Here is a 12045-nt window from a genome sequence, read left to right as displayed (position 1 = left end):
TTACCTCTCTGGATCCCTTTCTCTTCCTCTCCCTATCTCTCCTCTTCTTCCTCTCCCTCTTTATTTCCCTCACCTAAGAGACATGTTTACTGAGACCAAGACCTGACAATAATCATATAAAGTTGTTCAGAAACAATATTACTCCCTTTCAACTGGAACCTTAGAATGAGACCACTGCCCCAGTTGGCAGCAACACTGCAACCTGGTATCAAGAGACCCAGAGACATAATTACACGAGCAAAGTCCCCCATAATATTCCTGAGCCAAAGAAATGGTGTGATATTCAATATTAGGTTTATTTTTTTTATTTTATTAGTGAATTACCATGAGACAAGGTTCAATATTAGGTTTAAGTTGTTTAGTTTGTTGTTAATTTGTAACATAGAAACAATAATGCAAATTTTGTTCTATGATAATATAAAACTAATATAAAATATCTAACTTAGATTTTCAATGGTATCAATAAATTTTTGATTCCTGAATTTAGATGCCTTAATAGCTAACACCATAATCCTGCAAGACTAAATTTTCTAAATGGGTAAAATTAGACAAGATTTTATACAAAATTTTGTATCCTCATTGATAACAGCTTCAAGAAAAGGGATTGTTGTGATAATAATAAAGCAATTATTATAATAGTATAGTACATTTATATAGGGTTTTAGAGTTTACACAGCAATTCACATAAATGACCCATTTGTGCTCTCAGAAATAGCTCTATAGATTTGATCATTATAATTTCATTTTCAAAGATAAATAAAGTATATAACAGAAACATAAAATAGGTCCAAACTCATCCTCTATTAAGTAGTAATATAGATCTTGAACTTTTGCCTTGTGTCTTCATAATCCACCAGGACTACATTTATGAGTAATTTTTACTTAGTATTAGTAAGGATCACCCTGTGGTTTTGTGAACCCAAAAGAATATTTTTAAATGCTAAGGGCCAGGGACTAGAGTGATAGTTCAGCAGGCAGGGCATTTGCCTTGCATATGATCTACCCAGGTTTGAATCCTAGAGTCCTGTATGGTCTCAGGAATATTCCTGAGTATAGAGCCAGGAGTAACCCCATAAGCACCTACAGATGTGGCCCCCAAACAAATATCAAAAAAATTAAATACTAAAAGTCAAATAGTACAAAATCAAGATATTTGTCTTGTTTGCCACTGACCTCAGTTCAATTCCTGGTATGCAATATGAGTCCCTGAGTATTCACTCACAGGGATCAGTGTATACAGTCAGGAACAGCCCTGGAGAACTGCTGGTATAGCCCCCAGACCAAATACACTAATAAAATGCTAGATGATACATGTTATCTTATAAATACAACTAAAACATCTCTGACAATACACTATCTTACTTTAGTCAAAATAGCTGAGAATTAAACAACCTGACTCATATTACCTGGCCTTATTACAGACCACAACATTTTTGAATAAACACTTTAATTTATTATCAATAGCATCAATATAAAAGAAAGAAGTTCACACTGATGGTCATAATATTTCCCACTGGCTGTGAAATTAAAGTTATCTGAAGACACAATAAAAATTTGATCACCTCGTCTCTCATTTTTTTCTCAGTGGAGTTGTTCTAAAATATTCAGGATGCTGATATGCCTCAACTTGCAGAAAGCATTGAAAGTAATTTCCTGTAAAGAGGATGTGGCAGATAATCTCTCTCACTACATCAAAATAATGTAGTATCCCATTCTCGAGTTAAAATAGACCTCAGAGACCCTGTGGTTTCAAGTAGAAAGAGATGGAAAAATACCCACAAAGCACACTTCAGAACTACAAAATATCAGTGTTTAAACAAATTTTTTTCTAAAAACATTGTTAAATTCTTTGACTCCCGGTCAATTCAAAAAGAGATGAACAATGTTCTCTCATATTTATAGATTTTCTCTTAATACTTTTTCTGGACTGGAGTGATAACACGCGGGTAGGATTTTTGCTTTGCATGTGGCCGACCTAGTACGATTCCTCTGTCCCTCTCAGAGAGCCCAGCAAGCTACCAGTGGCATATTTGATATGACAAAAATAGTTACAACAAATCTCTCAGTGGAGATGTTACTGGTGCCTGCTCGAGCAAATAGATGAACAATGGGACAACAGTACAGTGCTACAATACTTTTTATATTTTATTCTTTATATATTTATTAATAAAAATTTAAGCAGAGGTTTAACGATTTCTAAGTTTGTTCATAATAAAATTACAAAAGACATTTTCATAAATGAAAATTGGTACTACAAATATACTGTTATTTTTACTTTTACAAGTTCACATACTTAATAGTTTTATAGACCTAGTGAAAAACAAAAATTCAATTAAAGATTTCTGCTTACATAGCATCTTTGAGCCACACAATTTTGTATTTTTTCTCTGAGTATTTTAAAATCAAAGATACTTGCAAAAATAAAATCTGCATTTTAAAGACTTCATCTGTTCCTCATTCTTCTTTACTCAAAATTATAATATTTTGTTTATAACACCATCATCTTCCATAATATCAAATTTGATGTCTTAAAGGATGATTATGGTTTTGAGTGAGCAATAAAGAGGGGCTGTAAATAAACTCCCTTATGAAAATAAAAAAGCTTCAATTTCAAAAGGATTTCACAGTATTGAGCACCATAATCGACAGTTGATTTATTTTCTTTTCAGCAGATATATGACACAGAATGCACTTAGAAAGTTCATGTTATTGAATTAATATTGATATTGTTTAACATCATAAAAGAGCCTGAATGGTTGGTATTTCAACAAAGTTACTTTATATAACCAAAAATAGAGATTTATTTAACTTAGTAAAACAATTTTTGTTGAAGATGTCTCTTTAAAGAATTTAAAAGATCATAAACTTAGTTAATAGTGATTTTGATTGTTATTTTTTGTAAATTAGATTGTTATTTTTTGTGAATCAATGTAAAGCACACATCAGAAAATGTCAATACCAGTTCTAAAACTTTTCAGCATCTCTACTACCATTCCAGAGATAAATTTTAAATTCTGCATGACTGTCATAAAAGCCCTGCATATATTGGTACCTGGATATCTAGCATCATTTCTCACTTGTGTCCTCCAATTCCCCCACCCTAAGCACACACTGACTTAGTTGCATTGTTTTTTTTCCCCAATCTGCTCATTCAATCACATCTGCTTTAATATCTTTTAAAGAATTTGTAACTTGGAAACTTCTTTTGTTATCCTGACATTGGTCACCTGGAAAACACCTTTTAAACTGTGGAGACATTTCTTGAAACCGTTAAAACTTTTCTCTTGAAGAATTTCTTGATAAGTAAGTAGAATGCATTATTTCTTCTGGATTCATAAAACATTTTTCAACAATGACATTTAACAGATGGAGTTTTAATTTTTTCCTGTGTCTTCAAGACAAAATTTTAAAAGAATGGAAAAGCATTAACTAGTTGAAAAATGAAGGAAGGAAAAAACGATGGATTATTTGTTCTGAAGAGGGAATATGCTTTAGGGATTTAGACATTTTCCCATGTAGCTGATTCCTATTTGATGTCCTTGAGCACCACCAGGAGTGATCCCTGAGCACAGAACCAGGAGTAAACCCCGAGAAAGCTGGGTGTGATCCAAATCCTTTTAAAAGAAAGAAGGAAAAAAACAGAGGATTTTACTTCAAGGCCAACAACATACAGTTTATTACATATGCAGATCAAATTCTGAAACCTTCGATCCAAATTCTGAAACAAAGAACACTTAGTAAACTTGTGCATTATTTATATAATAAAATGTTGCCTTAATATCACTATAGCACTGTAATCCCGATGCTCATCGATTTGCTCTAGCAGGCACCAGTAATGTCTCCATGTGAGACTTGTTACTGTTTTTGGCATACCGGATACACCACGGGGCTGAATTAATATATCATGCAAAAAAGAGTAGTTCTTCAAAATGCTATGCATTATCAAAGCTACAATTAGTGAACTCATTTTATATATCATGCATGATCAGCATGGTCAGAGAAAATTTATAATTTTACATTCATATCATTTATTCCTCAGGTTACATGTCAATATGTAGAAAGGTGGTTGTGACAAAAAATTATGCAGAACTAGAACTAAATCCTTGATTTGTCTGTTTTGATGAAAGTTTTTATTGTTACATTGGAAGTCACCAGATTAATTACAAAAGACATCAATAATAGTTTAGCACTGTAGCACTGTCCTCCCGTTGTTATCGATTTGCTCGAGCGGGCACCAGTGACGTCTCCATTGTGAGACTTGTTACTGTTTTTGGCATATTGAATACACCAGAGGTAGCTCACCAGGCTCTGCTGTGTGGGTAGGATACTTTTGGTAGCTTGCCTGGCTCTCCAAGAGGTAAAGAAGAGTCAAACCCAGTTTGGCCACATGCAAGGCAAATGCCCTACTCATTGTGCTATCACTCCAGTAGTTTACATCACAAACTGTCTAAAAGGATATTGCATTATAAGTTCTTCCTAAGCCATATAGTTATTTAAATATCCTCAGTGGTAATAGGCAGTAAGATAAAATGAAAAGTCTTCATTTATAACCGATTATGGCATTACTTAAAACAAATCTATCAGTCCCCCAAACATTGACATAAAACATACCATTTTACTTTCTCTTTTGCTAGCCTCTAGAAATATTAACTGAAATACTGAGTTTACTTTTCATAAAATAAAAATTTGGATTAAATTTTTGCATTCAAATATAAATTTTAAAATGTACTATTTTATATTGCAAAGGAAAATGTTAGCTCAATTGTGGGAACTTGAGTCTCAATGATTTCTTACCTATCACTTTATTCAAGTGAATATTTCTTCTAAATAACTTTCACATAGACAAACTTTCTAAAGTTCAGCTGAAATTTATGCGTATCTGACATATATAAACAGACACAATAACTGCCATTAGATGACAACCTTAAACATCACTCAGAAATTCTCTGCACACAAATATCCTCCAGGCAGATTAAATGGCTTTTGCAGAATTTCTTTTCTACCAGAAAAATGACAGAGCTTATTTTTCCCTATTACTCTCATAGAATGTATGTGTGAAGAAATCCAAAATAGTATGTTCCTCCATGATTCTCAAAATAAGGTCCCATAACAATAAGAAAACGGTTAGAAATGCAAATTGTTGGGACTCCCGGAAGTTATTAACTAGAAACTTGGTCACTTAACAATAACTTACAGTTCATTCTGATACAAGTTTCAGAACTACCAACTTACACATTTCTTATTTTCCAGATGAGGAAACTAAAGCCTTGGGTCCTATAACCAATCAGGTTCATGAGGCCTAGACGTAATTTCTCCTACAAAAACCAGTAGGCTATCTTCTTACTAATTTTTCCCAAACAACAATCAGAAGTAATTAAACCACTCAGGCCACATTATAAAAAATTTGATTCTCTATATCTGAAAAGCATTCAAAGTCTCAGAGTCTGGATACACAATTAGAAAAGCCATGTTGTTAGGCACTTTATTCTACAACTAAGGCAGAGAGCTGCTTCACACACACACACAAAAATGTTCCAGTGATGACTCCAGACATCACCTCTAAAACTGACTTAAAAATCTGCCATGAAAAAACATGGAATAAGCACAAAATTTCCCTTTCTTGAAATAATCTTTAATTTTGTGATTTCCACTTGCCACAGCTGGATAATGACCCATATACAAAAGTGGTAATTTCAATATATTGGAGAAATTGCTAACTTCAGCATTTGGATATATCTAAATTGAGCCCTGACCCATCAAAATTCCCAGTTCTGGGGCCAGAGAGATAGTATAGTGGGTAGGGCACTTAACCTTGCAGGTGGCCAACACAGATTTAATACCCTGTACCCCATATGGTCCCCCAAGTCCTGTCAGGAGTGATCCCTGGGCATAGAGCTAAGAATAAGCCCTGAACACAGCCATGTGTGAGCCAAAATTCAACACTTCCCTATTAACTATTAGCATATCAAAAGTTTTTCCAGTGTTCTATAAGTTTCCTCACATGTTCTCAGTAGCAAGTTTACAATGTATATGTCAAAGGAAACATACTGTGTATAATAATTTCAAAGAGATAAGATTGATGGGGGCTGGAGTGATAGCCCATCGGGTAGAGCATTTGCCTTGTATGTGGCCAACCCGGGTTTGAGTCTCAGCATCCCATATGGTCCCCCAGCATCGCCAGGAGGAAATCCTGAGTACAGAGCCAGAAGTGACCCTTGAGCATTGCAGGGTGTGACCCAAATAGCAAAATAAAAAGAAAGAAAGAAAGAAAGAAAGAAAGAAAGAAAGAAAGAAAGAAAGAAAGAAAGAAAGAAAGAAAGAAAGAAAGAAAGAAAGAAAGAAAGAAAGAAAGAAAGAAAGAAAGAAAGAAAGAAACAAAGAAAGAAAGAAAGAAAGAAGATTGTTGTCAATGTCAATTTTGTCAGTGATTTTCAATTTTGTTATAAATTATAATGAGAAATATAAATGAATTCCCAGCATTAGGAGTCTGTATGGAGTCTACACATTGTTCCCATGATGTCTGATGGCTTACTCCAGATACCAATGGAAGAATTGACATTGCTTCAAGTAGTAGTTTTCAAGAACCAGTACGTAATGTTAGAGGAGAACTAATTTTACTCTGACAAAGGAAGAGAAAGTATCTTTCCAGTGAAGGAAGTGAAGGTGTTTTTCAAAGAGTTCCTGTCAAAAAGTATTCATCAAATAGGCTGAAGCATGGTCTAGAGGGCAGAGTGCTTGAGTTGGTGCAATGGAGCTGGGTTCCATCTCCAGTGTCCCGTATGATCCCCTGAGCACCACCAGGCATGACCGAAAACAAAAATAAAACAGAAGCCAACCAAATAGCCATTATACTAGAAAACCTAATAAGCCTTGCCCTGTCCTAGCTCCTCTTTCCAAATTTGCCAGCAGCATTTCCAGTTTTCAGGAACAACTGTGCCTGTGTCCAAGCATTGCAGATGGCCTGATTTCTCTTTATATTTATGGGGCATATGTATTTGAAATATATCACTCTGTATTCTTAACAAGATGCGTACTATCATAATGAGAATACATTTAGTGTTCTGTGAAGATTGCAATACTTCCAGAGGATGGATCTTTGTCTTCTAATTTTAACCACTCTGTCTGTGTGTATCAATACATTACCGAAACTCTTGCTAAGTCTCTGAAGGCTAATAAACATTTCCTCAGCCCCAGGATTTATTTGTTTACAGTATTTTAAATTACTGGAGATCATAAAGAATAACCCTTCATCTCCCTTATTGCCATGACCTTTCAGAATGAAGAGAGTCATAATTTTTGTTAAGGGAGGAGGGAGCCACCTCCACTGTGGCGTTTCAAGTCTGTGTGACAGTGGCTGGCTCACAGTTTTTTTTTCAATAGCTTGCTGCTTTCCTAATGATCCCTTTCTGTTTTATTTCCTCAAACCCATTTATTTTCAGATCTCTAAGAGCATACCCTTTTTCTGTCTCACAAGATATATCATACCGGTTTCCAGAGATTAAATAATAGCTAACAACAACCAAAGAAATCATGTAGGACAAGATTGCCCACTGAAAGCTACCTATCAGACAACACTGTTCCCAGAAACTCAGAAAAACTCAGAATATCTGATGGGGGCAGAGGCTATCCTGCCCAGACCTCAGGTCAGTTACAGTGCCATGTGATATTAGATTCAATAATGGAGGGTTGTCATCACTTAATACGTAAAAAGTTATTTGATTACAGAAAGCAAAATCTAAGAGAAAAACTTTAAGAGTAATGGTCAGTAAGGCTACTTTAAGTAGCCTCACTGTTTTAGGGCCATAGAGATAGCACCAGGGTTCAGGTACTACATATGATAGTACCAGAATTATACTATAGATGGTCCCAGGAGCACTATGAGGAGTGATTCTTGAGCACAAAATCAGGAGTAAGCCCTAAACACAGCCAGGTAGACCCTCTCAAAAAATAGCAAACTATTCCTTAATATTCATGTATTTTAAATCTTGTTTGTATGTAGGAAAGATGCTGTGTTTCTCCTTTCCTCATGATGGTTTTTGACACCTAGTCCATGATATTTTTCTCCCATATGAAGCAATTCTCTATAAGACCAACTGGGTGTCCTACAATTTAATTCAATTCTGACACTAACCAGAGTTAGAACTGACCCACAGATTAAGGGTTCAATCTCATAAGACCTTCCACTTCAAATGTCAATCATAAGTACTAGTACCCCAAGTTACTACACATTTTGTCCAATTTAACTAGAAATCAGTTTTCCAATACTGACTCATAAGATTTTATCATCTGCTATATAGTGCCCAGAAATGAGGGAAAATGTTCACCAGTCTATTTTATAAAAAAGGACGTAGGAAATGACAAAGATGGACTCTTAGATGATGAAATACATAAGTCAAGATTTGGAAGTGTTCCAAGTATAAGTTTCTGTTACCATGGAATCGGAGACAAAGATATCTTAAAACAACCAGAAAACCCTCCAAATCCTATAGTTTAGAGATTTTTATGTAGGTTTCATCTTATTTGTATGACAATCATTAACTCCTTCTTCCCATCTTCCCTTTTAGTGGAAGAGGTTCAGAAGAAAAGGACCAAACTTCAAATAGTAAACTTGAATTTTGGTGAGTAGCCCCTTCTGAAATTATACAAAAGCCTGTCAATGGACCTGTCATTAGAAAGAAATTCTAAGAATTTCAGACTTATATCAGGAACTGGGGTCAAAGACCAAATATTAGCACAATATTCTAATACTATTCTAACAATATGTAATATTCTAATAAGCAGAGAGTCTCTTCCCTGCACGCCTGGCTGTCTTCCCCAGGGCCTTCTCAGAGGGAATGGGCTCCAGCTTCCCTCCCCTGCCCCGAGCAGAGCTCTGAGCGGCCAAAGACCACGGGAACCTAGCTACAGCCATGCTCAAGGCCTCTCTCCACATGTTCGGACAAGCCTCACCCGTGAAGGTACCGGCAGAGGAACCCAGGTGTACATAATCAATGGCCAACATCCAGAGACTTAAAAGCAAGCTCCCAGAATTGTTATCTTGTAGCCTACTTCTCCCTCTGGGAGAAACTAGCAAGCTACTGAGAGTTACTTCCTGCCCACAAGAGACAGCCTCTCAAGCTTCCCAGGGTGTACTTATATGCTAAAGCCAGTATCAAGCTGGATCTCATTCCCCTGACCTTGAAAGAGTCCAGTGCAACATCTTTGGGAACACTGAGTGGGAAGAGGTTTCTAAAAATCTCAGGGAAAGGATGAATGGAGAGTTTACTGAGCCCGATGATCAACGGGATTTCGTGATTAGTGATTCGTGTGATTCTAATAAGCATATATAAACCTTAATATATTTATAAGTATATGAAGACATGCCTACATAGATCAATGTAATAAATGATATATTTCCTATTATTTGCTTATTGTATCCCCATGTATTTGAATTCATACACTGCTACTATTTCTCTGAAGTTTCTTCAATATTTTCATTTGATTCTATTTCTGCCCAGCCAGTCTACAGGTCTTTGTAGTATTTTTGCAATTCCATATTAGGAGAACAAACAAGAAATACTTTAGCATGTCAATAAAATTATGTATGAATAATATATTATTTAAATTCATAAAATGAGATATTCATTATATTGAGATCCATTGTGGAAACAATTATTTTAATTTACTTATAAATAATGTTGAGGGCTTATAACATATCATGCACTGGATCAAACACTTGGGTTGACAATGATGAATAAACCAGCAATCCATTCTATGCCATTGCCCACATTTTAAAGGATGAATCGAACAATATGCCTTATGCTAACTAGTTAAGAGTTTTGTGTTAGCCACAAAATAAATATCTTTCCAAAGGACATGTATTTCTACAAATAAAAGAATTGTCCATCTGCCTTCAGAAATAAATGACCCTTAAAACTCATTTTCAAAATCATCCCTAAACTTCAATTCTTTTTACTTTTATTAAAGGAATAAATCACTTCTCTTTGTAAAGGGAGTATAGATACGGAAAAACTGCTGTTCTTCATTGTCTCAAATCCCTATGTCTGTGCTTTCCTCTGTCATCTTGGAAGCCCCACTGTGTTCATTAAAGCAGAGGCATGCCATAAAAGTGGCACTCTTTCTGCCTCCCACTACAAACCACAATAATACAAACTGATTTGAGTTCCCTGTTTAAGTTAAACTATCCTATCTGTACTAATGAGGCAATAATTTTCAACATGTAAATTTATCACTCTTCCCAAATTTATCACTCTTCCCAAATAATTTATAATATAAATATAATATAATATAATATAAATTCTTAAGTGAAAGAATTGCTCTAGGTAAGAATTCAAGCCCTCTGTTACACCAGCAAATGAGATTTAGAGGGGAAGAGTCTTTAAGTGTTCATATTAAATCAGCTTTCAGGATCCTGAGGGTATGTCTCTATTTCACCTCTCTGACCTCCTATTAAACATGATCATAATTTCCCTGGGATTTTTCAACCAGACTAGGCCTAAAATAACTTATCTGAGTTATATTAAGTCTTATTATGTTGTTAATTTGCTCAATAAATATATTCTAAGCCCCTAGTATATGCTAGCATCATAAAAGGCAGTGAATATATGATAATAAATGCAATAATAAATGGTGGAGAGTAAATTTTATAATCTAGGACCTTTGTAACCTTTAAATTTAAACCAGAAATAATTAAGTCTATGAACAACTAAAGAATAGGGATCTATAATTCCAATGTTGATCATTGCACATTATTTAAACATTCAAAAATCTACAATAAAATAACCTTATTGAAATTTGTACACACAAATGAAATATTGCAAAAGAAGTTGAAAAGTAAACTAATTGGTATTTATCAAATACCAAAAAGAAACAATGTATATAAAGTGGTTTAGTTATGAGCATGGAACACAGTAGTATATTTTATATAATTTTAATATTTATCCAATTTTCAAGTCATAAAAATACCTAATAATAATTATTAACTTGATGCCATATCAAACTTTATGCCATAAAACAGTTCTATCTTCAAAGGTGAATGGCAAGTATAAATTTTCAAAACTTTTATTCATTAATTTGTTTATTTGAAACATTAAAATATCATATCAGTCATTGGAAATATGAAAATGATTAGTTGCAAACTTGCCTTCCAGGATTCAACAGTTTAGTTCAGGAGACATAAAGAAAATACATCATTTCAAAATAGTTAAACCGGCTGTCTGCTGTGATGGCCTGGAAAAGTGACTGCCTTTGCCTATTCATAAAAGAGATAACATATTGAGTTGGTCTCATGGGCATTTTAGGCAGATGGACTAATAAAAGTGCAGAAGAGTAATAAGACAAGCCAGGAATGAGCATGAATTGTTCAGACAAATGATAATTGTAAATCTGGTACTACATGTGACTAAGTAGCCTATAAAAATATATACCCTCAGAAGGCTAGGCAGGTGGGAGAGTCTCATATCATGAAGAACCCATATGCCGTATTCAGGGATTGATCCAATAGGTAATAAACTATACTTAAGAAATCTTATTTTAAAATAGAGATATTTCATCTTTTCTCTTCTCAAGAGGCATCTCAAAATAATAACAAGGAACAAAAAGGCTATTCTAATGAAACTTAAGAGATTTATAGTGGCAAACTGTAGAATAGAAGACTGAACTCAAAGAGGAATGACAAACAAATTCGCACTGTAAAGAAAGGTCAAATAAAACTGCCTGCAGAAAAATATATGGAAAATCAGCAGGCTCTCGAGCTGAGGCAGACAGAGTTTGTTGGGACTTAAGGAAACCGCACAGAAGAAATCAGGAGGTTTAGGCAGAACTTAGCTGGATTGTTAAAAGTTTATGTAATAGGCTAATGAAAAGTCTTCTCAATTTCCCCAGCATTGTCAGATCACAAAAGAAGAGAGAAGATGTGTGAGAGAATTCCACCCAGGGTCCTATTTCTGGGACCCTAAATAGGTATAAGAGCAAAGATGAAGCAAAGATATGATCATAAACATTCTAGCTGGCAGGACATCTCTGCTCCTTTTGGTTAACCAGTGA

The sequence above is a fragment of the Sorex araneus genome, chromosome 1 (genome assembly GCF_027595985.1).
Source record: "Sorex araneus isolate mSorAra2 chromosome 1, mSorAra2.pri, whole genome shotgun sequence".
Classification (NCBI taxonomy): domain Eukaryota; kingdom Metazoa; phylum Chordata; class Mammalia; order Eulipotyphla; family Soricidae; genus Sorex; species Sorex araneus.
The sequence above is the reverse complement of the archived record's forward strand: the minus strand, read 5'-3'. Positions refer to the sequence as shown.